Source organism: Mus musculus, chromosome 14 (genome assembly GCF_000001635.26).
Source record: "Mus musculus strain C57BL/6J chromosome 14, GRCm38.p6 C57BL/6J".
In the NCBI taxonomy this organism is placed as follows: Eukaryota; Metazoa; Chordata; class Mammalia; order Rodentia; family Muridae; genus Mus; species Mus musculus.
The window spans coordinates 46,610,247-46,624,818 of NC_000080.6; the positions used below are offsets into that span (position 1 = coordinate 46,610,247).

At 41.8% G+C, this 14,572-nt stretch overlaps 1 long non-coding RNA gene across 1 annotated transcript in view, besides 1 other annotated feature; it reads right to left on the minus strand.

Moving 5' to 3' along the window:
- Nucleotides 1-14,572, minus strand: part of 4933425B07Rik (RIKEN cDNA 4933425B07 gene) — a 34,618-nt gene that overhangs the window by 7,441 nt on the left and 12,605 nt on the right. The gene's annotated exons all lie outside the window — the stretch shown is intronic.
- Nucleotides 424-1,531: an enhancer, noted in NCBI's record as "VISTA enhancer mm387". NCBI's record gives its function as "enhancer in: branchial arch[11/12] | nose[11/12] | facial mesenchyme[11/12]" and the evidence as "EXISTENCE:transgenic organism evidence [ECO:0001131][PMID:17130149]".

Genomic DNA, 14,572 nt, shown 5'->3' on the forward strand with positions numbered 1-14,572 from the left:
AACGCCTCCCTTTCAGGAAATAAAGAAATCCAAGAAACACTTAACACTGGCCAGTGTACCTGAGTGCTCTCAAAACTTGAAACTCAGCCCTCGCTATTCAAGCCTGCCCTTCAGTTCACCACAGCCTCTGCCCAGCCTCCTTCACTCTGCCAGGCCCCACCCCATTCCTGCGTAGAGGACCTGTGAAGAATTCTCACTATGCACAGCTTTTCTAGACTTACATACCCATCATTAACTCAGCCTATTCCAGGCCCAGATGAGGAATGTGGTGACATTCCAGGCAGTAGGACCACCGAGAAGCCCCTCTCCCACAGAATCAACCCTGGACAGTGCCCCGCTGCACCCCCAGTTAGGAGTGGGAATGTCCGTCTCAGAGACCTACCACACCATGCTTCCTTGTCAAACGGCTGCAAGTCCACCATCCTAAGTACATGATCCAAAGGCACTGGATGCATTCTGCAGCGCATGAAGAGTTGGATTGTATTCATTTCTTCCTCATACCAACTTTTCACAAATATATTACTGGTCTTGTAGCTCCAAGTGAGGGAGTAATGACTTCAAGAGTCATTATTGAAGCTTGGAGTATCCGCAAACTGTGAATTTTATTTTAAAATTGGCTGTCTAAGGTTATTTTTCCCCTCTAAAATGCTACTGTCAAATGAGCATTTAAAAACATTTATCAAAAACCAAGGGCTCCAAACTTTAATCTGTACATTCCACACAGAGGAAAGCCTGGCCTAGCGCTGATGCGTAAATGATGTGTTGGTCTAATCTATTTTTCACAGGGGGTGTCTGAGAGGAGGGAAATTAAAAACAGGTCAAATGGACTATTCTGACTGTTCTACAGTGTGCTTTTTACATGAGGTCTGGATTAAGATAACATCTGGTCCATATTTCTTGAACTATTTCCCTTTTATCACAAGAAAAATCGGCAACCCATCTCACAACTGCTCTTAATTTAGCTCTAAATATCCCTGATGAAACATTGTACAACATGCTGTTGTCTATTACAGTGATTTCCCCAAAGGAACAGTTGATACTTTTATGTATCCCAGCACGCCTAATCATGCCAGGCCCGCTTAGTAGGCCTTACCTTGCAATCATGTGTACAAGTGTGCCCCCTAAATCCCTCCTTTGCTACCAAAGGAGTCTTGGTCTGAGGTGGATAGCACTACATTGTTGGCTACGGAGTACAGGCCTCAGAGTCAAAGAACCATCCGAATCCTTTAGAAGGACAAACACCTCACACCTGAGCCAATGAACCACTGTTGCTGCCACAGCTGTCCATTCAGCCTTTCAAAAGAGGGAATAGGGAAGCCGTGTCCTGCCTGTGCTCTTCAGGGTTCAAGTGTCACACGGTGGAGTGAACTGGCTTACAATACAAATTCCTCAGAATTTTTCCTTTCAAAGAATCGTAGGACTTAGATCTATCACATAACTCATTTCTACAGATAAGTCGAGCAATTACTTCTGATACCATTTGCCTGCCCATGATGTGCATTGTGTGTAATATTTTTAAACCACGTGGATCCTCTGGTGCACAGAAAGCAAAGGTCCACGTCTACCTGCAACAACCTGCAAGTTGGCAACGTCATGTGTTCCTCAATTTTTTGGGGAAAAACAAAAAACAAAAAACCACAGAACCCAAAACACACAAAAGTGGTAAGGGTCTTTAAAAGCTGCATCACTTGGGGAGTGTGAAAACCCAAAGTATTCAAACTACAGAAGTGATAGGAAAAACAAAACCATCTCCAATGGGAGGCTGCCCTCTCCGCCCCATGTGTAACTGAGTGGTTCACAGCCGCCAAGCAGGAGCCAGCAATGTGTACTAAGAAAGGATCTTCATGCTATCTATCTACAGAACAGACCGGGAATAGCGTGATAACGCCTTTGCCTTTTGTTTTTGTTAAAAGCAAAAAGAGGCAGGTGAGATGGCTTCGTAGGCAAGGGAGCTTGTTGTCAAGCCTGTCGACCTGACTTCCATCCCTGCCCAACACACACACACACACACACACACACACACACTAAATACACACTAAATTAATATATATTAACTATGCATTGATGTGTATGAAGAAGTTACGAAGAATACACACTGAGCTAGTGGTTGAGTTAGGCTAAGGCAAGACCATCTATGGACCTTCTAGCTTTAAATAGGTATATATTACTTTAATTTTTTTAAGTAAAAACGCACTGAAGAAACAGAGCAGATAGAATTGAGGTGAGGGAGATCACCCCCCCTCTCCGAAGAAGTGGTAAGAGGAGGGAGGGGCTCAGGGGTCCTGGTGAGCGCCTGCAGCAGAGGGCAAGAGGCCTGCAAGTGAGGAGCATCCTGTCATCTTGCATTTTTAGGAGCGAATTCTGAGAATAAAAAGCCTTCGGGAGTTATCAGCGGGCAGGCTGGAGCCGCTCACTTTTCACCTGCCCATGTTTGCTGTCTGGCAGGCAGTCAAGGGTGCTATTAGCAGAATTAAGATCCAGGAGAGAAGATTATCCCAGAGAAGGCAAGATAAGGGGCTGGAAAGTGTGGCTGGTTATCACTGTCACAGTACCAGACGGGTCAGAGAGGATTCCGTATAGGTTTCACTAGAAGCAGGTAATCTCTGGGGAAAGAATGGAGTGACTGTCCTTGGGAGACACTTGGGGACAGCAGCACACCGCAGTGCACTTGAGATAACGCGGCAGTTTGGGCTGGAGGTGGGTAATGCAACAGCAGCAACATTCTTTTATCCCCTCTTATTCCATGAACCTGGGCGATGAAATAACCTCCCCCTTCCCCCAGGGCATCTTTAATATTGTTGAATGGTGTACTTTCATTCAGTTTTTTTTTTCTTTTTTCTTTTTTTTTTTTTTTTGTCCTTTTAGCTGAGGAAAGGTCTAATGGAATTCTGTTATACAGTGTGATAGAAGAAAGAGGGAAATGGTTGTAATATACTTTAAGCACTTAATTGTTGAGGTTTTGGGGGTTATTTTGTTTTGTTTTGGTTTTGTCTTTTCTTTTTTAATCGATAGGCACAGTGTGGCTTTGCTCAGGGATAGGGAGACATTGCTGCTTGGTACAGAAACATGTTTTTTCAAATACTGAGCTGGAATGGCAAGGGTTTGAGTTTGTGTCAGCACGGCGATTTACAAGCATTCACATGCAGCATGAACTTACAGAATATTTCACCATGTTGTCCATGAATCACTCGGCTCGAAGCTCCACAGCATATGGACAACTGCAGAAGGCAAGGCATGAAATAATGCGCTTGGCCATTGACTCTCACGTGCTTGCTCTGGAATGGCCTTGGTTTTATCGCTCCAACTGCCCCTTCATGAAAGGGTAAGAACTCAGTCTTTGATCTCTCAATCTCTCTCTCTCTCTCTCTCTCTCTGTCTCTCTCTCTCTTTCTCTCTCTGTCTTTCTGTCTCTGTCTCTGTCTCTGTCTCTCTGTCTCTGTCTGTCCCTCTCTCTGTCTCTCTTTCTCTGTCTCTCTCTCTCTCTGTCTCTGTCTCTGTCTCTCTCTCTGAACTCCAGGAAAACAGACAATGACAGTTTCAACTAGGTAATTTTCCATGCACAGCCCTTAGGCACACACTTAGAGAGCCACAATAGTGAGGCGTTTGCCTTCAGTTAAGACTCAGGACATAGTTGTAGGTTTTCAATGATTGATCCATCCCACACGTGGTTAACAAAACACATTCCCCAGATGGCTACAGTAAACAAACTGACCAGACAGACTCCCCACACCAGGAGTCACGGCATGGCCTGGCCAGGGAGGCAGCAAGAGCACTCTTAGTGACTGAGAGTTATGGATTTACTCATGAAAAACAAAACCAGTATTTTGGTTTTTTAATTATATTAAAATAAAAAAGATCCAAACTTTCAATACTTCTCTAGATTCGCCAAGGTATTTGTTAAAGCAGAAACTGCATGTGTTCCCATTCAGTACTGACTACTAAAAGCCTGTCAGTTTCAGACTGCCCACGGGTAGGAGTATGTGCACCCACACCGCATAAGTACTTCCCACGTCTTTTTAACCATATTTTGTATTCTAGCTCAAACAACAGACAAAAACAAAAACAAAAAAATCCATCATGACAAAAGCAAAAACTTTCATTAATTGGACACTAAAAGTTTTTTTTTTAATTTATGTAGGTTATATGTGTAAACACTTTTACAATGTATCAAACACAATAGTCACAATAGGACAAAGCATAGAGACAAGATGCAAACACATCCTCAAAGCAGTCTCATCTGGGGACCAGAGCTGGTTTAGGAGGAGTGCTTACCTCTGAAGCCCTGGGTTTGACCTTCAGCACCACATTAGGCCAGGTGTGGGGAGTCACGTCTATCATCCCAGAACTACAGAAATACAGGCAGGAGAGTCAGGAGGTAAAGGTCCTCGACAACATAGTACGTTCAAGGCCAGCCTGAGCATGAGACCCAGTGGCCAGTTAAAAACCAGCTAGCTTTCCTCCCCTCCCACCCACTTCCTCCACCTTCACACATCAGACCTCCTTCCTCTGCAGTTACTGCAGTTAACTGGGCAGCTTTTTATGGGCCTTTGCGCAAAGCATCAACAACTGTGTGTTCATTTATCCACAGATACTGTATGTTGTGAGGTGTAGCTTATTGTGACTCATTTTTCAGTGTTGGGGATTGCACACTCTCTACAAACCCGGTGCTACATTCTTAGCCCAAGCTACATCTCTTTATTTAATCATTTATTTCAGACGTTTCAGGTCCATATAATAGAGACCAAAAGCTGCAAACTCCAGCCCATAGTGCATAAGTCTTTGAAAGTTTTCTGAGCTTGTTATCAACATGTGGAAATAAAGTCCGTTTCTTCATCTCACCTGTAGGTGCTAAAGATAGCACTAAGCATTTCTCCACCACTGTGACATGCTCCCAACCCTATTTTTGACCTTTTCCTCGCCCTGACTGGCCTGGCACTCACTTGGTAGACAGGCTGGCCTCTGCCTCCTGAGTATAAGAACTAAACCATCTCAGGCAAGTCCATCCCCAATGTACAGTTCACCCAGTTCCCTTCAAACAAAAGCAGCCTGGTGGCTGTCCCTCAAGTTCCCACAATCCTTGCCTCGTAACCACAGCCTGGCCTCCCTAGACCTTTGAGATTCCCACCATCAGACTGCATATTATCTCCTAAGACACTGTAATTTATTTAGCCATCGTTCGATTTACAGTATGCTTTTAACCAGCAAGCCTCCAAGCCGTGTTTGGTAGGACAGAAGGGAATCCCATGGAGATATCAACCCCCTTCCTAGTTTACCAATCCGTTCTCTCCTACCGTTTGTGAAGCGACCCGACTGCCATAACTGATCAGTTCTGGTGAAACTTTACAATGCAAAGGATTGTTCTGTAATTTTGCCTTTGAAAAATGATATTTTAATTGAGAGATCAGAGTCAGGACGTGGGGTAGGGGAGGGATTATAAGATAAAGAAGACTCAATCAGGAGCTAATTGGGATAGAATCAATGTGCTATTTAGTTAAACCCAGACAAAAAGAAGAAGAAAAAAAAAAGCCTCTGGTCTAAACGTGACAAAGACTTGCTGAATAATTAGGGTATTTTCTGTTATCTTTCATCAGCCCCGTCTTTCCTCCTGCTCTTTTTCTCATCCTCCATACTCCCTCTCTCTCTCTCTCTCTCTCTCTCTCTCTCTCTCTCTCTCTCTCTCTCTCTCCTCCCTCTCCCTCTCCCTTTCCCTCTTTCTCTCTCTCACACACACAATTCTCTAGGAGTATATAAAGTTCCCACTTGGCGCTTTGCAGCTTTGAACACGGGATAGCAATCTGAAAGGTTCAAAGATTATTCTGCCGAAGTGACGCTGTTCCTATGAACAAATTTGACAGAGAACAAGAAAGGCCAGGAAATCACAGGTACAATTTTGTAACCGTATTGTAAACGTAAGCCAAAAATCAAAGCCCTTGCAAAAGTGGAAAGAAAGTAGAATTTGTTTAACTAAATCATCAGCCAAAATAAGAAGCCCATGCCAGGTGACGCAATAGATGTCCCCCGGAGTGATAGCCTTGTTGCCTCATGATTTGATGTGTGTTGCCGTACGAGTTGTGCCAGAGATTTAAAACAGGAATCAGACAATGGGATGTGCCTGCCTTCCATGCCTTTGCTCACTGGTCAGAAAGCCCTCAGATTTGAAATCATTTTGTTTGTTTGTTTGTTTGTTTTTGTTTCTCCTGTCCTGTGGAAAATAAAAAAGGGAGAGTTTCATCTGCAGATTTTCAAGGGGGCCATGTCTACCTGTTACGTCTTTAACTCAGACATAAACCAAAGTCTATCTTTGTAAGTAGAATTAAATTTTAAAGATTAGTTTTACCCATCTGTTTGAGATGTTAAAATAAATGCATCTGTACACTAAATCTCTTCGTGTACTAATGATTGGTTGTTTACTGCAAAAGAAAAAAAAATCTAACTCTGACAGCTTGACAGCTTCCAGAATGAAATAATAGAGAATAATAATACTTTTATTTTGAGGTTTTTCACTCTGTGGTTACTTCATTTTCTTTGTTATATTTTCATTTATTTACTCTGTGTGCATGTGTGTATGGGCATTTAAGCACACATACATACACCATTCAATCAATAAGCCAACCAAGAAATAAATAAATGTGTTTATTGTACTTATACCGAAGTCATCAATTTTTTTAAAAACTGTCTCCCAGACACAGGACTGGGAGATATTTCAGTAGAAGGCACTTGCTTCGAGGTGAGTTCAGTTCCCAGGACCTTCATGATAGGAGGAGAGAATCACTCCTCTAAATTGTCCTCTGACCTCCACAGATGTGCCATAGCACGCATGCCTATACACACGTGCACACAAAATAAATACATGAAAACACAGCAAAGCATTTGAAGAATAGATACACATTTTCTCTAAGTAGTTTCCACTTCCTACCCATGCCTTCTGATGTAAGAGGTACACTCAAAGTCACCTCTAAATAACATTGCCAACCAGGTCTCCTGGCAACTGTTCCTTTTACAAGATGGCTATTGGACAACTCACAGACATTTTCTTTAAACTTTATCCCCATGACACTTTAATCACAGCAAAGGAGAGAGCAATGATTGGAAGAGGAAGACATAAGCATCACCAACAGAATACAAGAGATAGAAGAGAGAATCTCAGGTTCAGAAGATACCATAGAAAACATTGACATAACAATCAAAGAAAAATGCAAAATGCAAGAAGATCCTAACCCAAAACATCCAGGAAATCCAGGACACAAGGAGAAGACCAAACCTAAGGATAATAGGTATAGACGAAAAGGAAGATTTCCAACTTAAAGGGCCAGTAACTATCTTCAACAAAATTATAGAAGAAAACTTCCCCAACCTAAAGAAAGAGATGCCCATGAATATACAAGAAGCCTACAGAACTCCAAATAGTTTGGACAAGAAAAGAAATTCCTCCCATCACATAATAATCAAAACACCAAATGCACAAAACAAAGTAAGAATATTAAAAGCAGTAAGGAAAAAGGTCATGTAACATATAAAGGCAGACCTATCAGAATTACACCTGACTTCTTCTCATAGACTATGAAAGCCAGAAAATCCTGGGCAGATATCATACAGACCCTAAGTGAACACAAATGCCAGCCCAGGCTACTATAGCCAGCAAAACTCTCAATTACCATAGATGGAGAAACCAAGGTATTCCGTGACAAAACCAAATTTACACAATATCTTTCCACAAATCCAGCCCAAATAATGAAGGGAAAACTCCAACACAAGGAGGGAAACTATGCTCTAGAAAAAGAAAGAAAATAATCTTTCAACAAACCACATGAACAGATAGCCACATGAACAGAATTCCAACTCTAACAACAAAACTAACAGAAAGCAGCAATGACTTTTCCTTAATATCTCTTAATATCAATGGACTCAGTTCCCCCCAAAAAGACATAGACTAACAGACTGGTTATGTAAATAGGACCCAACATTTTGCTGCATACAGGAAACCCACCTCAGTGTCAAAGACAGACACTGCCTCAGAGTAAAAGTCTAGAAAACAGTTTTCCAAGCAAATGGACCCAAGAAACAAGTTGGAGCCATTCTAATATAAAATAAAAGCAACTTTCAACCTAAAGTTATCAAAAAAGATAAGGAGGGACACGTCATAGTCATCAAAGGTAAAATATAACAAGATGAACTCTCAATTCTGAACATCTATGCTCCAAATGCAAGGGTATCCACATTCATTAAAGAAACTGCTAAAGTTCAAAGCACACATAGCACCACACACAATAATAGTGGGAGATTTCAACACCCCACTCTCATCAATGGACAGATCATGTAAACAGAAATGAAACAGAGACACAGTGAAATAACAGAAGTTTTGAAACAAATGGATTTAACAGATATCTATAAAACATTTTATCCTGAAACGAAAGGATATACCTTCTTCTCAGCACCTCATGATACCTTCTCCAAAATTGACCATATAATAGGTCACAAAACAGACCTCAACAGATACAAAATATTGAAATTATCCCTTGCATTCTATCAGATCACCACAGACTAAGGCTGATCTTCAATAACAACATAAATGATAGAAAACCCACATACAGGTGGAAGCTGAACAACACTCTACTCAAATGATAACTTGGTCAAGAAAGGAAAAAAATAAAGAAATTAAAAACGTTTTAGAGTTTAATGAAAATGAAGCCACAACATACCTAAACTTATGGGACACAATGAAAGCAGCCTTAAGAGGAAAACTCATAACTCTGAATGCCTCCAAAAAGAAACTGGAGAGAGCATACACTAGCGGCTTGACAGCACACCTGAAAGCTCTAGAACAAAAAGAATCAAATTCACCCAAGAGGAGTAGACAGCAGGAAATAATCAAATTCAGGGCTGAAATCAACCAAGTAGAAACAAAAAGAACCAAAAAAAAAAAAAAAAAAAAAAAAAAAAAACCCTAAACCAGGAGCTGGTTCTGTGAGAAAATCAACAAAATAGATAAACCCTTAGCTAGACTAACTAGAGGGCACAGAGACAGTATCCTAATTAACAAAATCAGAAGTGAAAAGGGAGACATAACAACAGTATCTGAGGAAATCCAAAAAATCACCAGATCATACTACAAAAGCCTTTACTCAAAAAATCCTGGAAACCTGGATGAAATGGATAATTTTCTAGACAGATACCAGGTACCAAATTTAAATCAGGATCAGATTAATGATCTATACAGTCCCATTTCCCCTAAAGAAATAGAAACTGTCATTAATAGTCTCCCAACCAAAAGAAAAAAGCCCAGGACCTGATAAGTTAGTGCAGAGTACTATCAAACTTTCAAAGACGACCTAATACCAATACTCCTCAAACTATTCAACAAAATAGAAACAGAAGGTACTCTACCCAATTTGTTCAATGAAGCCATAATTACTCTGATACCTAAACCACACAAATATCCAACAAAAAGAGAACTTCAGACCAATTTCCCTTATGAATATCGATGCAAAAATACTCAATAAAATTCTTGCAAACCGATCCAATAACAAATTAAAAGGATCATCCATCATGATCAAGTAGGCTTCATCCCAGGGATGCAGGGATGGTTCAATATATGGAAATCCATCAACTTCATCCACTATATAAATAAACTCAAAGAAAAAAAAACATATGATCATCTCATTAAATGCTGAGAAAGCATTTGACAAAATCCAACACCCCTTTATGATAAAAATCTTGGAAAGATCAAGAATTCAAGGCCCATATCTAAACATAGTAAAAGCAATATATAGCAAACCAGTAGCCAACATCAAACTAAGTGGAGAGAAACTCGAAGCAATCCTACTAAAATCAGGGACTAGGTAAGGTTGCCCACTCTCTCCCTATCTATTCAATATAGTGCTTGAAGTCCTAGCCAGATCAATTAAACAACAAAAGGAGATCAAAGGGATACAAATTAGAAATGAAGAAGTCAAAATATCACTATTTGCAGATGATATGATATTTAAGTGACCCCCAAAATTCCACCAGAGAACTCTTAAACCTGATAAACAACTTCAGCAATGTGGCTGGATATAAAATTAATTCAACCAAATCAGTGGCCTTCCTCTACACAAAGGATAAACAGGCTGAGAAAGAAATTAGGGGAACAACACCCTACACAATAGTCACAAATAATATAAAATATCTTGGTGTGAATCTAACTAAGCAAGTGAAAGATTTGTATGATGAGAACTTCATGTCTCTGAAGAAAGAAATCGAAGATCTCAGAAGATGGAAAGATCTCCCATGCTCATGGATTGGCAGGATTAATATAGTAAAAATGGCTATCTTGCTAAAAGCTATCTACCTATTCAATGCAATCACCATCAAAATTTCAACTCAATTCTTCATAGATTTAGAAAGAGCCATTTCCAAATTCATCTGGACTAACAAAAAACCCAGGATAGTGAAAACTATTCTCAACAATAAAAGAACTTCTAGGGGAATCACCACCCCTGATCTCAAGCTGTACTACAGAGCAATTGTGGGAGAAAAAAAAAACCCTGCATGGTATTGGTACAGTGACAGGCAGGTAGATCAATGGAATAGAATTGAAGACCCAGAAATGAACCCACACATCTCTGGTCACTTGATCTTCGACAAAGGAGCAAAAACCATCCAGTAGAAAAAAGACAGCATTTTCAAAAAATGGTGCTGGCTAAACTGGCAGTTATCATGTAGAAGAATTCTAATTGATCCATTCTTATCTCCTTATACAAAGCTCAAATCCAAGTGGATCAAAGACCTTCACCTAAAAGAAGATACACTGAAACTTTTTATAGAAGAGAAAGTGGGGAAGAGCCTCGAACATATGAGCACAGGGGAAAGATTCCTGAATAGAACACCAATGGCATGTGATGTAAGATCAAGAATAGACAAATGGGACCTCATAAAATTGCAACGTTTCTGTAAGGCAAAAGACACTGTCGAGAAGACAAAAAGGCCACCAACAAATTGGGAAAAGATCTTCACCAATTCTACATATGATAGAGGGCTAATATCCAACATATACAAAAACTCAAGAAGTTAGACTCCAGAGAAACAAATTACCCTATTAAAAAATGGGGCACAGAGCTAAACAAAGAATTCTCAACTGAGGAATACTGAATGGCTGAGAAGCACCTGAAAAAAATGTTCAACACCCTTAATCATCAGAGAAATGCAAATCAAAACAACCCTGAGATTCCACCTCACACCAGTCAGAATGGCTAAGATCAAAAACTCAGGTGACAGTAGATGCTGGTGAGGATGTGGAGAAAGAGGAACACTCCTCCATTACTGGTGGGATTGCAAGCTGGTACAACCACTCTGGAAATCAGTTTGGCAGTTCCTCAGGAAATTGGACATAGTACTACCAGAGGATCCAGCAATACCACTACTGGGCATATACCCAGAAGATTCACCAACATGTAATAAAGATACATGCTCCACTATGTTCATAGCAGCCTTATTTATAATAGCCAGATGATGGAAAGAACCCAGATGTCCCTCAACAGAGGAATGGATACAGAAAATGTGGTACATCTACTCAACAGAGTACTTACTCAGCTATTAAAAACAATGAATTTATGAAATTCTTAGGAAGATGGATGGATCTGGAGTATATCATCCCGAGTGAGGTAACCCAATCACAAAAGAACACACATGGTATGCACTCACTGATAAGTGGATGTTAGCCCAGAAGCTCAGAACACCCAAGATACAATTCACAAGCCACATGAAACTCAAGAAGAAGGAAGACCATAGTGTGGATTCTTTGATCCATATTAGAAGGGGGGGACAAAACACCAATGGAAGGAGTTTCAGAGACAAAGTGTGGAGCAGAGACTGAAGAAATGACCATCTAGAGACTGACTCACCAGGGGATCCATCTCATTTACAATCACCAAACCCAGATCTTACGCGAACAAGCCAGAATCTTCTGCGGCAAAGCTTTATTGCTTACTCAGGAGCAAGAGAGGAAGAGCGCGGCAGAGAGAGGCAGAGAGGAAGAGAGAGAGAGACACAGAGAGAGAGGCAGAGAGGGAGAGAGGCAGAGAGCAGAGGAAGAGAGCAGAGGAAAAGACGAAGAGAAAGAGACGAAGAGACAGAGAGACGAAGAGACAAAGAGAGGGAGTGCCAGAACCCCGTCCCTTTTAAGGAGAATTATCCTCCGCCTAGGACGTGTCACTCCCTGATTGGCTGCAGCCCATCGGCCCAGTTGTCATCACGAGAAAGGCAGAGCACATGGCGGGGAAAACTGCCCCTGCACATGTGCAGATTATTTACTACTTAGAACACAGCTGTCAGCGCCATCTTATAATGGCAAATGTGAGTGCGGCTCCCCACACCCAGACACTGTTGTGGATGCCAACAAGTGCTTGCTGGCAGAAGCCTGATATAGCTGTCTCCTGAGAGGCTCTGCCATTGCATCACAAATACAGAGGTGGATGCTCCCAGCCAACCATTGGACAGAGCACAGGGTCCCCAGTGGAGGATCTAGAGAAAGGACCCATGGAGTTGAAGGGGTTTGCAGCCCCATAGGAGGAACAACAATATGAACTAGCCAGTACCCCCAAAGCTCCCAGGGACTAAACCACCAACCAAAGAGCACACATGGTGGGACTCATGGCTCCAGCTACATATGTAGCAGAGGATGGCCTAGTCGGACATCAATGGGAGGAGAGGCCCTTTGTCCTATGAAGACTCTATGCCCCAGTGTGGGGAAATGCCAGGGCCAGGAAGCAGGAGTGGGTGGGTTGGTGAGCAGGGGTGGGGATGGGGTGGGAGAGGGGATGGTGATTTTCAGAGGGGAAACCAGAAAGAGGATAACATTTGAAATGTAAATAAAGAAAATATCCAATAAAAAAAAAACCTCAAAATCCAAAAAGGAAATACTTTTTTTGCCTACTAAATAATGAAGAATTTCCATAAACACATTTATGCATAAGCAAGCATATCAAGAAATCATGTCTTTGTGTGTTTATGTGTGTGTGTGTGTGTGTGTGTGTGTGTGTGTATGTTTGTGTACATGGGTGTGTGAATGCCACATGAGTGCAGGTGCCCCAGAGGCCGGGATCAGCAGTTTTGAGCCACCTGATGGTATTGGTGTTGGTAGCCTCTCTCAGGTCCTCTACAAATGTGGGAAGCACTCCTAACCACTGAGCCACTGAACCATCTCTCTGCCCAGCCCCCACTGTTGCATTTTTCTTTTTAGAAGCAGAATCATGGACGGCTTCCCTGGTGGGATCATAAAGCTGCAGGACACAGCCAGCCAAGCACAGGAGAGGAGAAACAGCCCCATGGGTGCTCAAACAGCTGTTCCATAACTATTGTGTGATCAAAGCAGCAAGAAATGAGAGCACAGGCCTGTAAATAGGCACCTGGCCACTGCACAGAACCTGAAAACCAAAGGTGTATAACAGCGGCTGCTTAACAGCTATTTAAAAAGCAAAAGCCCATTTCCTGCACATTTCATCTCTTACTCTAGACAGAGATAAGGGCCCAAAACTTGACCCTGGGTTAGGAATGAGTGTGAGATTAAAATGGAGTGCCCATGTTATCTTTCACACTTCCTGTTTCCAGATAAGCTAGACCATAACTTGTGATTCCAAATCGGTCTCTCTGTGTCTCTATCTCTCCCTGCTTCTCTATCTGTTTCTGTCTGTCTGTCTGTCTCTCCCTTTCTTTTTCCCTCCTCCCCCCCTCTCCACCCCCACCCTGAAAAATAACCTTCACAAAATAGGGTCATATGTATGGGTTTCCATTTAGTAAAACTACACATAAACAACATCAGTTTGAACCCTTTCCAGGAAAAAAAAAATAATGACACAAGCCATGTTTACACTGTAAGGCAAAGACATTTCTTATAGAGAAGATCACGGGTTTTTATGCTCTTAAGAGACCGGGGTAGGGATGGTGGTTCCATCCAGGAAAGACAGCCTCTTTTTTGGCCAGAGCAAGATGGGATGGGGGTGTGGATGACCTTTCAATGTCCTCTCTCGCTACTCGTTAGCCTCCTTCTGCTTCCTCCAAAGCATAACTCCAAATGCAAAATCCACTATGACATCACTGGGAATCTCCTGAGCAGGTGCTCTAGCAGAGCTGCACACTTAATACAAGGAAGCTAAAGGGAAGCTGGCAAGGCATTGGAATCTCCAGTTTCCCACGGCTCCTGGGGCGGATCTCTCACAATAAGTGGAAAACTTATTCTTCGGAGGTCTTTTAGAGTCCAAGTTTGAATGTATGATGAGTTATAATCAGGTGATCCTAAGTGAATCCCCAAGGAACTACTAGCAAACATCAGGCTACATTAGATCAATTTCTGAGTAAAACAAGAGAGAGAAGAGAGAGAGAGAGAGAGAGAGAGAGAGAGAGAGAGAGAGAGAGAGAGAGAGAGAGAGAGAGAGAGAGAGAGAGGGTTAAAGAGATGGTTCAGCCTTTAAGAACACAGGCTGATCTTCCAAAGGACCTTGGTTTGATTTCCAGCACATACATGATGGCTTAAAACTGTCTGTAACTCTAGCCCCAGGGGATCCGATGCTGCTTCTGTGTGCACTCGGTACACAGACAT